The sequence below is a fragment of the Somniosus microcephalus genome, chromosome 19 (assembly GCF_052327205.1).
Source record: "Somniosus microcephalus isolate GS21.2 chromosome 19, FLI_Smic_1.0, whole genome shotgun sequence".
Taxonomy (NCBI): domain Eukaryota; kingdom Metazoa; phylum Chordata; class Chondrichthyes; order Squaliformes; family Somniosidae; genus Somniosus; species Somniosus microcephalus.
The window spans coordinates 38,224,939-38,242,241 of NC_141005.1; the positions used below are offsets into that span (position 1 = coordinate 38,224,939).

The 17,303-nt window shown below is 46.9% G+C and overlaps 1 protein-coding gene across 3 annotated transcripts in view; it reads right to left on the minus strand.

Annotated features, from left to right (window-relative positions):
- Positions 1-17,303, minus strand: part of LOC147104344 (calcium/calmodulin-dependent protein kinase kinase 2-like) — a 108,067-nt gene that overhangs the window by 39,692 nt on the left and 51,072 nt on the right. The gene's annotated exons all lie outside the window — the stretch shown is intronic.

Consider the following 17,303-nt stretch of genomic DNA (forward strand, 5'->3'; position numbering starts at 1 on the left):
TCCTGTACTAGCAAACATGTGGTGAGATGGTGACATCACAACCTCTATCTTTTATATTATAACATCTTTTATGTTCAAAACTGGTTTAACTGCACACAATCCCATCTGTGAAAGAATATAAGTAAACAAAACACAAGCAAGAAATATCTACAAAGCGCTAATCCAAACAAGTTAACATTTTTAAAGTAAAATCATCAGATTTGACAACTACATAGCTTACTGAACTGATACAAGGTCAAAAAGTTCATGTTTCTGTTGTAGCTGAAATATCCTGGTATAAATCTAAGAAACAATAGAGCCACTTAAGACCACAAATAAATATAGATGAAGGCAGCCATTCAGCCCATCTTAGTTCATCCATTAATAACATTCAATCAAATTCTAATCAGGAATAAAAAGAAATCCATGTACAGTACCAAACTGTCACTGTTCACTGCAGTATAAAACATTCTGGATAAAGATGCAGGATGCAACTGCTGTCTCTTATATTTCTGATATTGGCATCAGAAAAGGCCATTTGGTCCATTAAGCCCATCACCACAAAATTCCAAACATATTGTGAACTGTACTCAACTGTAACCAACCACAAGTAGAACCTCTAAGCAAATTACAACTCTGAAATTTGTCCGCAATCCTAAAGGTAGTTGAGTGAAACTCCAGAATACCAACTTAACTGTATAAGGCATACCAATCAATTGAAACAAGGTGCATTCAACATCATGGACCCTGGAGCACACAAATCATCATGAGCTGAAGGATATTGGATCATTGCATGGTTCTCCTTTAAATTTTGAATCTCATCTAATCCTCCATAATATTGCCCCTGGAAAAAGTTTTTTTTTTTTTATATAAAAGTGTGCGTCTCTTCCTAAAACGGTCTCTGCTTATCTCCCACAATCTAATTCTTTTAGGCTTCATCTCTCTATCTTTGTTTTACACTCTCTCATAAATCTCAAACTTTGTCTCTTAATTTTTTATTTGCTTTTCTATGATAAAGAAATGTCCTGAGATATGGGAGAAGATCCATGCTTGTGTCACCAAGCAAGATAGACTACATGAAGGGCCGCCATGTCCCTTCTCATGCCATCTTGCATGGTACATCTCAAGAGTACTCTACAGTTTATAGAGGCTAACAACATAATTTTGATTGATATAAAATGACAAATGGAATGCACAAAGTATATTAATCACATAACTTTCAAATTATCACACCCCTTCCTCAGCTCATGAAACTCCCTCTCAACTTGTTACTACATCCAAAATACCACACAAAATATAATATAATTATGCTATGATGTCATAATAAAAAAGATACATTAACAGGTAATTCTTAGCAAACTCCATTCAACATTACAACTTAGAGAAAGTGACTGGAAAATGAGACCTTCCTCGGCTGAAAAAAATCTGATACATGTAATAAGATTTTGTTGGTTTAATAATGCATATCTTTATATAAAGTAACACTTGTGGAAAATCTCCCTCAGGAAAATGAGCGAAGCAAATTCTGATTCATCGCTGTGCGCCTCAGATCCCATGGATCAGTAAGTTCACTCAGCTACAATAATGACATTTTTAAATAGATTCCTGAAACATTTTAGTAAAGGATTTAATCAAAATAATATTAACTTCTTTTTACAGGAATCTATTTCCCATACATGCTACTTGGTGCAAAAATAATGGGCCATCATAATACGCCGTCATACCGCCTTTGAAATGGAAAGCAAGTTCGGGACTTCAGCGCATGTGCTAAATCCCGAGCTTGCAATCTGTCAAGTTACAACTTGATAGATCATCTGCTCTGCCTTGGAAATCCCAATTGCTGGTGGAGAGTTGGGCTAATTGCCCACCAACTGCCCAGCAATTACGTACGAAAATGTTACGGCTGATGCAAACAGGTACAGGACCTGTTTGCATCAGCGTAAGGGGATTAGATAGAGACAGTTACTCATTCTATTAGCTCCGGGATGAATTGTAAAACTGTCTGAAACATCTCCAATGATTAATGTACAGATGTTTTAGATCTTTGTTTGGGCTCTGTTGTATTTATGTTTGTATCACCTGTCCATGTTAATATTGTCAGATATTTCTGCTTCTTATAGATGTGTTTTATATGAAATTTCACAGAGCTTAAATGGTTTATCAGAACTCTAATTCCCAAGTTAGATTTAAGAATGAATTCCCAAATAATTTTTTTTGGGTGTGTGTGTGTGAAAAGAGAGAGTCATTTTGGAACTATTATTCTCCTAGTCCTTATAATTATTTTGAAAATACATCCAATTGCAAATAATTCTGTAAAAATATAACGTTGGGTGAAATGCAATATAAAGAACGTTACCAGTATCGGAGGTAGACACTTTCCCTTTAGTGTACTGATTGGAGCACCAGGCCCATATGATCCTAGGTACGCTTCCGCACACGCTGCGCCCTTGGGATCTGTGGGCCATTACGTTGCCCTTGAGTACGCAGCATCAGAGCAAGTTCACGAAGGTGGGCCCCCATCAGGTAAGTTTGTATTCTATTAAAATTGGTACCTCAGTATTGGACTTTTTTCCCCCTCCTTCGTGCACTAATTTCATTCTTCCCTTTTTCTCCCTCCCCCTCCAGAAAGCACATGTTCTTTGGGTATACTCCATAGGTACGCCACTGACCACAAAATCTGCCCCATTCTTCTCATTTGGTTCCACTTTAGACATATTGGTCCAGAAATTCGGGTCTCCACGGGTGAGTACGCACGGGGTACTCACGCGTGGGCCCGATGGAAGTGCCGGTTTCTTGCATGCACTGCGCATGCGTGGGAAACCGGCACTTCTGTTCCTCTGAACGAAGGGGTTCAGAGGTCGAACGCGTGCGCGGGGGAGTCTGCGCGTGCGCTTTGAACTTACGTTTTTTTTTTACAGGTTTTTCCGTGAGGGTAAGTCTTTAGATTTTAGAAATGTAAAAACCAGGCGTAAGGCCTGCATTTTAAAAGGTAAGTGGTCAATTAATTAAAATTAAAACATTTTTTCCACAGGTTTATTATTTTTAAATACTTTAAAGCAAGGTAAGTTTATTTTTAGCCCCGTTAGAATATAAAATTATTTTTTCAATAATTTAAATTATTGTTTAAAATAGTTATTTAATGTAATTTATAGTTTATTTAAAAAGTGTGATGATTTTTTAAAATTTATTTGAAGGTTTACTACTATTTTGGGGCCGTAGTATTTATAAGTTTTGACAGGTCTTCCTGTCACTACTTATGAATGGGCTTTTCCCTGCGCCGATTGGCTGCCCATGGCTCACGTGATCCCAGGGGACGCATCGCACTAATTACGCCCATGGGACACGCAAGCACAGTGCGCCGGCAGCTGGGCCAGGCCCCGGAGCGGAATTCCACGGGGCCCTACAGCTCAACTGCCGGCGCGCAAGGTAAGTGCAGGTCGGGGGCTTACACCCGCGGGAAGCCCCGACCCGAATTTCTGGGCCAATAATTTTGTAGTATGTGGTAAAATGAGGGTTTGGCCCACAATCACCATGTGTTGATCTTGTAATCTTAGCTAAACCATTATGGAGAGGGAAATTTGAAAAATTTTAATATTAATTTACCTTTCAGTTTTCCCATTCTACTTCATCCTTTCCTAAACATTTTTTAAAAATTAGTTTAAAAAAAAAGTTAGTGCACTGACTCCATCTAGTGGCCATTGTATGTGGAGTCGATTCAATTTCCTGCATCATCACATTTTTTTGGACAAGGACCATGTTCAGTCTGAAATGATATGAGATCAACAAATATTTATGAAGAAAGGGCTCCAGGAGATCCAAGTCTAAGTTGTGTTGAGCTAACTGATCAGCTGAGATACTGATAGCGGCAGAATTGACTTCGTGTCTCTGAGTAGAGAAAGGCAAATTAATCAGAGTTCCTGCTCCTGATCGCTAATTAGCGATCCCTGTTAGAAGCACATGTGTTTAGACATCAGGTAAGGACAGGATCTAGCTTGGCTGTGTCAGCTCCTGCAGTTGAAGAGTCTGCTAAAATTCGCTGTCTTGGCTCACACATGAAGAAGAGCTGCTTGGCGCCTGTGGAATCATGACCCAAAGAACATGTGCTTTCTGGAGGGGGAGGGGGGGGAAAGGGAAGAAGGAAATTAGTGCACGAAGGAGGGGGGAAAAAGTCCAATACTGAGGTACCAATTTTTAAAATGTGATTCATCGGAGGTGGTGCCACAGCATTGGAAAAACACAGGTTAGTGGAAGATAGGAAAAAAGGAGGGGGGAAAACAGACACAAAAGACCCACCAAGAAGCAGCTGTCTCAAAGCAGAAAAGGATATCGGAAGTGGTTGTGTACTCATTTGTAGTGTATGAGTGGAGACACTGGCGAGTTGGGAAAAAGAAAGATCCCCAAGCTCTCACAAAAAAGGGATGTGTCCACAAAAATGACTTGTTTCAAATAGGCATCAGAATTAGCTCAAAGACTTAAGCAATGCAGGCACATATTAAAGATGATCTGTTCCAAAAAATCTTAATACAGGTAGACTATCCTTTATCCGAACTTCCGAAAACCGAAAACCTCTAAAAACCGAAAGTTTTTTTGTTCAGCGTAAGTCGTGCGCACGGCATGACCAGAGTGGCGCACGACTTACGCTGAGCAGGGCAGAGGGTCACAGAGTTCCCTCCTGGGTAGGAGATTGCAGGCCGAGCCGGGCAGTGTGAAGGAGGTACCGGGAGAGTGAACCCAACAATACAGCGGCCCATCCGATAGCTGCAGCGGCCCGTCCGATATTCTTTTCTCCCCCCGACCCGACCCGAACCGAACCACGGCCCGTCCGATATTCTTTTCTCCCGACCCGACCCGAACCGCGGCCCGTCCGATATTCTTTTCTCCCCCCTGGACCCCCACCCCCCTCAGACCCCCCCGACCCCGACCCCCCCCCCCCCGACCTGAACCGCAGCCCGTCCGATATTTTTTTCTCCGCCCCCACCCGACCCCCGACCTGATTTGCGGGCCAGCTTAGTAGGAGTCAGCCGATATCCGGCTTTCCAGAGAAGCAGGAAGGGGAATGAGACATGGAACAGTCGCAAGAGGTAGCCTGAACTTTTACAATTTATATTAAATACAAATTTCCCAGTCTTATAATAATACCTTCTGAAATCCGAAAAATTCCGAAAACCAAAACTCAGCTGGTCCCAAGGCTTTCGGATAAGGGATAGTGTACCTGTATTCAAAATTCTTGCTTTCCTCTAATGTACACAATTTTCTGCAAGACGCTGATTTCTCCATAAGTTTATGTAATTGCTGGGATCTGAAGCCCTGATGTGCTAGTTCGTCCACTCCAAAACTGGAAGCAGAGCACAGAGGGGGGCTGTGAACTGAAGCACAGCTGAGGGGGCGGGGGGTTGTAAAGAGAGGGTGTAGGGAATGCAGCACATTTGTGGCGGGGGGGGGGTGGGGGGGGGAGGGTGCTCAGGGTATATCGAATTTTAAAATTAATACCACTGAACCAAGTGGCTAGAGCTTGGAACTATATTTGATGTAGCAAAATTGAATGGGAAATGGTACACAGCAATTTACAATAGCAAACAATGACACAAAAGCAAGACCAAAAATTAACAGGAAGTAAGGTTTGTGGACAGGAAGTGTATGCCTATGTAAGGCTTTTAATAATGCGCAGAATTAATTGATTGGTTTTGTGCAGGATTCATGTTACTGATCTATATTTCAGCAAATCAGTACGGCGGCTCACATGAGATGCAATGCTTATTAAGACTATCAGAAAAATGTGACATTTGATTTGTGTGTGTTATGAACAGATTTAATGCGCCACACTATAAACTTAATGTGAGACAGGTACTTTAACTAGATTAGCAAATTAACATTAGTTACAAACAATAATAACAGGGTCGCGAAATTCGATAACCCCGAAAACGGCACGGGGATCGCAATGCGCGATTGACCCGCGCCCGTTGTGTCCGATTCAGGCAGCACGCTGTCCTCGTGCTGCCTGCTCATTTAAATGATGGTAGCGTGCAGCCAGTGCTAACTGCACTGTTCACTGACTGCACACATCAGCAGGGGGCCTAAAATCAATGGTACAGACACTCCAAGATTTTCCGGTGCTGCACTGGAGCCCTTGGTGGAGTAGAGGAGGAGAGTTGTGCTCTATCCACAGAGGGCCAGGAGGCCCTCCAGACAAACTCTCAGAAGGTAATGGGAGCTGATAGCCATGGCAGTCAATGCCAGGAGCCAAGCCCCGATGACCTGGATGCAATGCTGCAAAAAGTTCAATGACCTCACACCAGTGGTCAAGGTCAGTGAATGTATATTCAAATGCCATATCCTACCAACTGTACCACTAGCCTCAGCAACTGCTCACTGCACCACACCGCCATCACTCACCTACCAACAATCTCTATCAATCAGGACTCATACCTAACATTCATAGCTTCACCTCACCCTCACACACTTATCACTGCTGCAAGCATCACACCCACATCTCTCAGCATGCACACACTGCCAGCTATTCAACCATGACAGCCACATCACCCAAACAGATAGCACCACACTTACTAACACACTTCCCTCTCTCTTGCAGGACAAGGTTGTGCACGACCGGAGGCAGCAGGACCTAACCAACGGGGGACAGGCACGCCTGCATGTCCTTACCCCATGGAGGAATCAGTGCTCGCCATGGCCAGCGATTGGGCTGAAACCATAGAAGATAACAGTATCCTCATACTTAATCCTCCTCACATCCTACTTCCCCTTCATCCCACAATCTCTTCTGATTTACAAGCTGCAGATGGTGTATGCATGCACCCTCTTACTTCCCACCCCCCCACACCCCTGCCATCCTCACCACAACCCTACCCTTGTGCCTTTCTCCTTTCAAGTACCCAAGAACTGCAACCTGGCCAGGCAGTGGTGGAAAAGCAACAGGTTGAAGAGCAAGAAGACAGTGATGACGAGGAAACACTGTCACTCGATTTCACACTTGCAGCCACCAGGTGAGATACTGCGACTGCGCGTAATTTAGAAGATAGCTTAGAGGTGGGATCTGCACGTGGTGAGACACCGGGCACAAGTGGCCTGCAGCCAGGGCAGGGGGCAAGGGTAGCGTAGGTGCCAGCTTGCCGGAGGGCGAGGTCGCACATGAATTCTGCTGCAGAAGACTCAGATGAGCACTTCGTTGGGGTGGGCTACAGAAGAAAGCTGATGGGTATGCACAATGAAATGCTTGGTGCATTGGCAGGCCTGTCAGAAAGCCTGCGTTCAATGTCAAGGAGCATGGAGGAGTCCAGCACCAACTTGGCACAGGGCTTTGCACAGAGCTTGGAGCCCATCCTTTCCAGCATGGAAGTGGTGGCCAACTCCATTAGCACACTTGTGGACCCAATCACAATGCAATGCCTGATGGCCGACGTCTCAGCTTCCATTGCAGCACAAGCAGAAGCCACCCAATGTCTGGGTGCTGCAGTGGAAGCTCAGACTGCTTTCATGCAAGGTCAGGTTGCTGCCATGCAAGCTCAGACTGCTGCTATCATGGCTGCGGATTCCAGTGTTCAAAAGGGTTTGCAGGGTGTCACAGCAGTCCAGCAATTTGTCCCCCAACAGATTATTAGGATTGCTGTGGCGCCACCCCAGGGGATTGGCAGTGGCTCCATGGAGCACGAACCTGCTGTCCTCTCTCAGGATGACAGCATTCTTCCTCCCACCGCTGCCACTCCGCCAGTGCCCTTGCTGCTGCCCGTCAGCCAGCCAGCCCAAACTGCTGCCGCCCATGCCGAGATGGTGCAGTCCGAAGCTGAGCCTTCTAGGGCCAGAGCAGCTCAAGGTTGTCCTGCAAGGCTATTTACAGTCTCCCCACTGAAAGTCAGCAGCTTTCCACCAGATATGCTGCAGCCACTGGAGTATCACTGCGCAGGAGCACTAGGACAGGCAAAGGCACACGGAAAACAGGCACGAAGGAAATGCACAAGGGTGAGCAGTTGATGTTTGTATGCAATATGGCATGATTTGGTTTATAAATTTGGTTTGGAATGTTTATTTTGTGGTGACTTTCTGCATTATGGCCAAGTGAACGCTGTGATGGTCAGTAACAGGGGGAAGGTAAGGTGTGGGACTGTTGGTGAATGGGGAATTGGGGTTGCGATTACTGGTACCGCAGTCGGATGAGTTGTTCACAGACAGCCAGACAGAAATAGGCTGTCCAGGTTGCCTCCTCCCTTAATATTCCTCCTCCTCCTGCTCAGCTGGTCACCATATAGCTGGTGGCAAGGGCTGTGGCCTCATGATGGTTAGGTTGTGTAGCATGTAGCAGACAAGACACCTGCTCTGCCAAGTACTGCAGGACACCTCCAGAGCGGTCCAGGCAACGGAAGCATTGTTTCAGCATGCCAGTGGTGTGCCCTATCACATTTTGTGTGGCAGCATGGCTTTTGTTGTATGCATGCTGCCCACATGTGCATCATGAGCCATATCGTCAACGGATTGTCCTTGTCGCCCAGTAGCCATGGTGGCTCAAATGCAGATGGCACAGTGGACTGATGCAGAATGAAGGCGTCATGACTGCTGCCAGAATAATGTAATCAGCTCTCTTGGAATAGAGAGTCTCAGTGACCTCTCTTATGCAACAGTGAACGGCAAACTCCAAGATGCTGCAAATATCTCCAGCTCCAGCCTGGAAGGAGCTAGACGCATGAAAGTTCATGGTCATGGTCACCTTCACAGCCACTAGCAATGCGGTCCTTGCCCTGCTCTGAAGTTGCAGTTGTGCCTGCAGCAGGTGGCAGATGTCATAAGAACATAAGATAAAAATAAGATTAAAAATATGAAGCGCAGATGTCTGACACACTGTTCCTCGCTGAGGTTTCAGTTAGAATTCCTGAACACCCTGGGCACATATGGCCTCTTGCTGAGAGCCCTTCTCCCCCTCCTCCTCCTCCATCGTGCAGTTTGTCCTGCTCTGTGTTGCCTCTGCTCATTCTCCCAATCATGCTGTATTCCAAGGGGAATGCCTACTATTGCACCATTGTCTGGGAGCAAGTGGTTTGTGCAGAAGCCTTGAACTCAGGAGAAAGTCCTTCAGCACCTGCCACACCAATCCCTGTAAACTTTAGCAACTTTAAAGAACTCTAGAAAGCACCAAACACTTGTACAATTGCAGCAACAGCCAGTAGAAATCAATCAGCCACTAACCTGTACGTAGTTGATGATCCCTTTAAACAGCACGGGTGGGGGTCCTTCCTGCTGCTGAATGCATGTTCAGCTGTGCGAGCTTAATAGAGGGCTTTAGCTGGAGGGTTGAGCTCCAAAATAGCAGCGCTGGCATCAAATCAGCAGTACTCGCTGACTGACGTCATGATCTGCCTACTCTACATACTTCCGGCGGACACTCACGAGGTCGTGCTAACGCCCTCACCCATATGGCGTACAGCGTGATTTGCTCCAGAAGTGTGCGGACGCAATTTTGGAGCCAAAACAGTACTTGTAGTGGCGAAAAGGTGGGTGCTACCGATACCAATTTTGCGCCCCAGGTCTTGTATCTACTCACTGGACCTGTGGGAGAGCAGCAGCGCGACCGGCGGCACTTAAAACCGGCGGGTTCAGCAGAGGCGAGGTCAGAGAGCTTGGACCTGTGGGAGAGCAGCAGCGCGACCGGCGGCACTTAAAACCGGCGGGTTCAGCAGAGGCGAGGTCAGAGAGCTTGGACCTGTGGGAGAGCAGCAGCGCGACCGGCGGCACTTAAAACCGGCGGGTTCAGCAGAGGCGAGGTCAGAGAGCTTGGACCTGTGGGAGAGCAGCAGCGCGACCGGCGGCACTTAAAACCGGCGGGTTCAGCAGAGGCGAGGTCAGAGAGCTTGGACCTGTGGGAGAGCAGCAGCGCGACCGGCGGCACTTAAAACCGGCGGGTTCAGCAGAGGCGAGGTCAGAGAGCTTGGACCTGTGGGAGAGCAGCAGCGCGACCGGCGGCACTCAAAACCGGCGGGTTCAGCAGAGGCGAGGTCAGAGAGCTTGGACCTGTGGGAGAGCAGCAGCGCGACCGGCGGCACTTAAAACCGGCGGGTTCAGCAGAGGCGAGGTCAGAGAGCTTGGACCTGTGGGAGGGCAGCAGCGCGACCGGCGGCACTTAAAACCGGCGGGTTCAGCAGAGGCGAGGTCAGAGAGCTTGGACCTGTGGGAGAGCAGCAGCGCGACCGGCGGCACTTAAAACCGGCGGGTTCAGCAGAGGCGAGGTCAGAGAGCTTGGACCTGTGGGAGAGCAGCAGCGCGACCGGCGGCACTTAAAACCGGCGGGTTCAGCAGAGGCGGGACCACATCAACAGCAGAGGAGAGAGGTAAAAAGTAATCAGAGTGTGACGTCACCAGGGGGCAGGTAAGTGATTGGTTGGTGAGTATTTCTCTTTTTTAAACTTAAACTCTGTAGTTTATAGTTACTAGGGTCTTTTCTGGTGTAGCAGGGACTGTTGGTAGACTATACAAGCGCCTTAGAGATATTTTTAATTGGTGATAGTAAATTAATTTAAATTAAGTAAAGGGAAGGTCATGCCAGGTGAGCCCAGCCCCGTGATATGCTCCTCTTGCTCTATGTGGGAATTCAGGGACACTGCCGGTGCCCCTGATGACCACGTGTGCCAGAGATGCATCCATCTGCAGCTACTAGCAAACCGCATTGAGGCGCTGGAGCTGCGGGTGGATGGGTTGTTGAGCATTCACGATGCTGAGAGGTTCGTGGATAACACGTTTAGTGAGTTGGTCACACCGCAGGGAAGGGCTGCACAGGAAGATAGGAAATGGGTGACCACCAGGAGGAGCAATAGAAGCAGGCAGGTAGTGCAGGAGACCCCTGTGACCATTCCCCTCTCAAACAGGTATGCCGCTTTGGATACTGTTGAGGGGGATGACTCACCAGGGGAAGGCAGCAGCAGCCAACTTCCTGGCACTGGGGGTGCTCCTGCTGCCCAGGAAGGGGGGAAAAAGAGTGGGAGAGCAATAGTGGTAGGGGATTCTATAGTAAGGGGAACAGATAGGCGTTTCTGTGGCCGTAGACGTGAATCCAGGATGGTTTGTTGCCTCCCTGGTGCCAGGGTCAAGGATATCACTGAGCGGCTGCAGGGCATTCTGGATGGGGAGGGTGAACAGCCAGAGGTCGTGGTCCACATTGGTACCAACGACATAGGTAAAAAGAGGGATGAGGTCCTGCAGCAAGAATTTAGGGAGCTAGGTGAAGGATTAAAGAGCAGGACCTCAAAGGTTGTAATCTCTGGATTACTCCCGGTGCCACGTGCTAGTGAGTATAGGAATGGGAAGATAGAACAGATGAATGCGTGGCTAAAGGGATGGTGCAGGAGGGAGGGCTTTAGTTTCCTGGATCACTGGGTCTGCTTCTGGGAAAGGTGGGACTTGTACAAGTCGGACGGTTTACACCTGAACCAGAGGGGAACCAATATCCTTGCGGGGAGGTTTGCTAGCACTGCTGGGGGGGGTTTAAACTAACTTGGCAGGGGGATGGGGTACAGAGTGGAGCTATAGCAGGGGGTGATTTACAGCCAAATACAGAGAAAAAAACAAGGCAGAGCAAATATGCGAAGGCAAAAGGGAATATGGCAGGGCTGGAAGGCATTTATTTTAATGCAAGGAGTCTTGCAAATAAGGTGGACGAACTGAAGTTGTTGTTGAACACATGGGAGTACGATATTGTTGCTATCACGGAGACATGGTTGAGGGAGGGTCAGGACTGGCAGCTCAATATTCCGGGGTATAGAATCTTCAGGCGAGACAGAGGGGGGTGTAAAAGGGGAGGGGGTGTTGCAATATTAATTAAGGAGTCAATTACTGCAGTAAGGAGGGATGATATATTAGCGGGTTCCTCTAATGAGGCCATATGGGTAGAACTTAAAAACAAAAAGGGGGCAAGCACTTTGCTGGGAGTGTACTATAGGCCCCCAAACAGTCAGGGGGAGATAGAGGAACAGATATGTAGGCAAATCTCAGAAAAGTGCGAAAATAATAGGGTAATAATAGTGGGGGATTTCAACTTCCCCAATATAAATTGGGATAGTCAGAGTGTGAAAGGCTTAGAGGGTGCAGAATTCTTAAAGTGCACCCAGGAGAGCTTTTTGAGCCAACATGTAGAAAGTCCTACAAGAGAGGGGGCGATACTGGACCCGTGTCATGCTCCTCCTGTGCCATGTGGGAAATCAGGGACACTGTCCCTGGCAACTATGTGTGCAGGAAGTGTGTCCAGCTGCAGCTCCTAGCGGACCGCATGGCGGCGCTGGAGCTGCGAATGGACTCACTCTGGAGCATACGCGATGCTGAGGATCTTGTGGATAGCACATTCAGTGAGTTGGTCACACCGCAGGTAAAGGCTAGCTCAGACAGTAAATGGGTGACCAAAAGGCAGGGTAAAGGCAGGAAGGTAGTGCAGGAGTCACCTGCGGTCATCTCCCTCCAAAACAGGTTTACCGTTTTGGGTACTGTTGGGGGAGATGACTTATCAGGGGAAGGCACCAGCAGCCAGGTTCAGGGCACCATGACTGGCTCTGCTGCACAGAAGGGCGGGAAAAAGAGGGATAGGGCTATAGTGATAGGGGATTCAATTGTAAGGGGGATAGACAGGAGTTTCTGTGGCCGAGACCGAGACTCCAAGATGGTATGTTGCCTCCCTGGTGCAAGGGTCAAGGATGTCTCGGAGCGGGTGCAGAGCATTCTGAAGGGGGAGGGGGATCAGCCAGTTGTCGTGGTACATGTAGGTACCAACGATGTAGGTAAAAAGAGGGAGGAGGTCCTACAAGCTGAATTTAGGGAGTTAGGAGCTAAATTGAAAAGTAGGACCTCAAAGGTAGTAATCTCTGGATTGCTACCAGTGCCACGAGCTAATAAGTTTAGAGAGAGTAAGATAGATAAGCTAAATACGTGGCTTGAGCAGTGGTGCAAGGGAGAGGGATTTAAATTCTTGAGGCATTGGAACCAGTTCTTGGGGAGGAGTGACCTGTACCAAGGGGACGGTCTACACCTGAACTGTGAGGGAGCCGATGTCCTCGGGGTAATATTTTCTAGGGCGGTTCGGGAGGATTTAAACTAATTTGGCAGGGGGATGGGAACCTAGGTAGTGGAAAAGAGGGAAGTCATATGAAGTCAGAAATAGATGGTAGAAAGGTGAGAAGCAATAAGCAAAGGAGAGAAACACAAAGGGCCAAACTAATTCATAATGAGAGTGTGAAAAAAGCAAGCCTGAAGGCTTTGTATCTTAATGCTAGAAGCATTAGGAACAAGGTGGATGAATTAGTTGTGGAAATAGAGGTAAACAAGTATGATTTGATTGGGATTACAGAAACGTGGCTGCAGGGTGGGCAAGGCTGGGAACTTAACATCCAGGGATATACAATATTTAGGAAGGATCGGCAAAAAGGTAGGGGAGGTGGGGTAGCATTGCTGGTAAAGGAGGGGATTAATGCAATGGAAAGGAAGGATATTAACTCGGATGAAACGGAATCTGTATGGGTAGAAATGAGAAATAGCAAGGGGAGGAAAACGTTAGTGGGTGTGATATATAGGCCTCCAAATAGTAATATGGAGGTGAGGGAAGGCATAAAAAGGGAAATTAGAGAAGCGTGCGATAAGAGCACAGCTGTCATCATGGGTGACTTTAATTTACATATTGATTGGACTACCCAAACTAGTAAAAATTCTGAGGAGGAGGAATTCCTGGAATGTTTTCGGGACGGTTATCTGGACCAATATGTCGAGGAGCCGACTCGAGATCAGGCCATTTTAGACTGGGTATTGTGCAATGAGAAGGGACTTATCAGCAATCTTCTTGTACGAGGCCCCTTGGGTCAGAGCGATCATAATATGATCGAGCTCTCAGTCGAGATGGAGAGTGAGGAAATTGAATCAGAGACTAAGGTCCAGAACTTAAATAAAGGGAATTACGAGGGTATGAGACGGGAATTGGGTAAGATTGATTGGGTGGTGTTTCTGGGGGGATTGGCAGTGGATAGACAATGGCAAGCATTCAAAGATAGAATGGAAGAATTCCAGAACATGTTTATACCGGTTTGGCACAAAAATAAACCTAAAAAGGTGACTCAACCGTGGATAACGAGGGAAATTAGGGACAGCATAAAATTTAAAAAAAGGGCATATCAACTGGCAAAAAAAAGCACCAGACCGGAAGATTGGGGGCAGTACAAGATACAGCAAAAGAGGACAAAGGGATTAATCAGGAAGGGGAAAATAGAATACGAAAGTAAACTTGCAGCAAACATAAAGACAGACTGCAAAAGCTTTTATCGGTATATCAGGAGGAAAAGACTGGTAAAATCCCAAGTCGGTCCCTTGCAGTCCGATTCGGGAGAATATATAATGGAGAATAAGGAAATGGCAGACCAATTAAACTCATACTTTGGTTCTGTATTCACAAAGGAGGACACAAATAACCTCCCAGGAATATCGGCAAACATAGGGACTAATGAGAGGGAGGAGCTGACAGAAATTAGTATCTCTAGGGATATGGTGCTGGGTAAGTTGAGGGGACTGAAGGCCGACAAATCCCCGGGGCCTGATAAACTACATCCTAGGGTACTTAAGGAGGTGGCCCTGGAGATAGCAGATGCTCTAAGGATCATCTTCCGGAACTCCATTGACTCGGGAACAGTACCCGTGGATTGGAGGGTAGCTAATGTTACCCCAATATTTAAAAAGGGGGGTAGAGAGAAAGCAGGGAATTATAGACCAGTAAGCCTTACATCGGTTGTGGGCAGAATGCTAGAGTCCATTATTAAGGATAAAATAGCGGAGCACTTGACAAATGGGGAAAGGATCGGACAGAGTCAACATGGATTTACAAAGGGTAAATCGTGTTTGACTAATCTGCTGGAATTTTTTGAGGAAGTAACTGGTAAAATAGATGGGGGAGAGCCAGTGGATGTGGTGTACCTTGACTTCCAGAAAGCCTTCGATAAGGTTCCACACAAAAGATTATCATGCAAAATTAAGGCTCATGGGATTGGGGGCAAAGTATTAACGTGGATAGAGAACTGGCTGGCGGATAGAAAACAGAGAGTTGGAATAAACGGCTCGTTTTCGGAGTGGCAGGCAGTGACCAGCGGGGTGCCGCAAGGATCTGTCCTGGGACCCCAGCTGTTCACAATATATATAAATGATCTGGATCAGGGAATTGGATGCAATATTTCCAAATTCGCTGACGACACTAAACTAGGAGGAGGGGTGGGCTCTGATGAGGATGTCAGGAGGCTACAGTGCGATTTGGACAGGTTGGGGGAATGGGCGGATACGTGGCAGATGCACTATAATGTGGATAAATGCGAGGTTATCCACTTTGGGGGTAAAAACAGGAGGGTAGATTATTATCTAAATGGCAATAGATTGGGAGATGGGAAAGTGCAGAGGGACCTGGGTGTTCTTGTGCACCAGTCACTGAAGGAGAGCATGCAGGTGCAACAGGCGATTAAGAAGGCAAATGGTATGTTGGCCTTCATATCAAGGGGGTTCGAGTATAGGAATAGGGATACCTTACTACAGCTGTACAAGGTGCTGGTGAGACCGCATCTGGAGTATTGTGTACAGTTTTGGTCGCCCCATCTGCGGAAGGATGTTCTTGCCATGGAAAGAGTGCAACGGCGATTCACCAGGCTGATACCTGGAATGGCGGGAATGACCTACGAAGAGAGATTAAATAGTTTGGGCTTGTACTCACTGGAGTTTAGAAGATTGAGAGGGGATCTCATCGAAACATATAAAATTATGGCAGGCCTGGACAGGCTGAATTCAGAGAGAATGTTTCCAATGGCCGGGGAGCACAGAACCAGGGGCCACAGTCTAAAAATAGCGGGCAAATCATTTAAAACAGAGATGAGGAAGAATTTCTTCACTCAAAGAGTGGTGAGCCTGTGGAATTCCCTGCCACAGAGGGCTGCGAAGGCTAATTCAATAAATATTTTCAAGAGAGAATTGGATATATTTCTGAAGGCTAAGGGGATTAAGGGTTACGGAGAAAAGGCGGGGACGGGGTACTGAACTGGTAAGATCAGCTATGATCTCAGACAAAGATCAGCCATGATCTCATTGAATGGCGGAGCAGGCTCGAAGGGCCGAATGGCCTACTCCTGTTCCTATCTCTATGTTTCTATATGTTTCTAATTCTGGGGAATGTAGCCGGGCAAGTGGTGGAAGTGTCAGTAGGAGAGCATTTTGGCGATAGTGACCATAATTCGGTGAGATTTAAGGTGGTCATGGAAAAAGACAAAGACGGCCCGGAAATAAGGGTTCTAAATTGGGGGAAGGCCGATTTTAATATGATAAGGCAGGATCTGGCCAAAGTGGACTGGGAGCAGCTACTTATAGGAAAATCCACATCAAGACAGTGGGAGACTTTCAGAAGGGAAATAGAGAGAGTACAACGCCAACATGTTCCTGTAAAGGTCAAGGGTGGGACCAACAAGCAAAGGGAACCTTGGATGACAAGGGATATACAAAAATGCATTAGAAATAAAAGGGGGGCTTTTGGCAGTTACAAAAGACTAAAGACGGAGGAAGCACTAGAGGAGTATAAAAAGTGCAGGGGCATACTTAAAAAAGAAATTAGGAGGGCGAGGAGGGGCCATGAAATAACACTGGCGAGCAAAATAAAGGAAAATCCTAAGATGTTTTATAAGTATATTAAGGGCAAGAGGATAACCAGGGAAAGGGTAGGGCCCATTAGGGACCAAAGTGGCAATCTGTGTGTAGAGCCAGATGATGTAGGCGGGGTTTTAAATGAATTTTTTGCATCTGTGTTCACTATGGAGAGACGATGCAGACATAGAAATCGGGCAAGGGGACTGTGACATACTTGAACATATTAGCATCGAGAGGGAGGAGGTGCTAGCGGTTTTAGCAGGCCAAAAAGTGGATAAATCCCCAGGCCCGGACGAGATGTATCCCAGGCTGCTGTGGGAGGCAAAGGAGGAGATTGCAGGGGCTCTGACACAAATTTTCAGAACCTCTCTGGCCACAGGGGATGTACCAGAGGACTGGAGAACAGCTAATGTAGTACCACTATACAAGAAGGGTAGCAGGGATAAACCAGGGAATTACAGGCCAGTGAGCCTAACATCTGTGGTAGGGAAATTATTGGAAAAAATTCTGAGGGACAAAATTAGTCTCCACTTGGAGAGGCAAGGATTAATCGGGGATAGTCAGCATGGCTTTGTCAAGGGTAAATCATGTCTGACAAATCTGATTGAATTTTTCGAGGGGGTGACTAGTGGGGTGGATGAGGGAAATGCCGTGGATGTGGTTTACATGGGCTTCAGTAAAGCTTT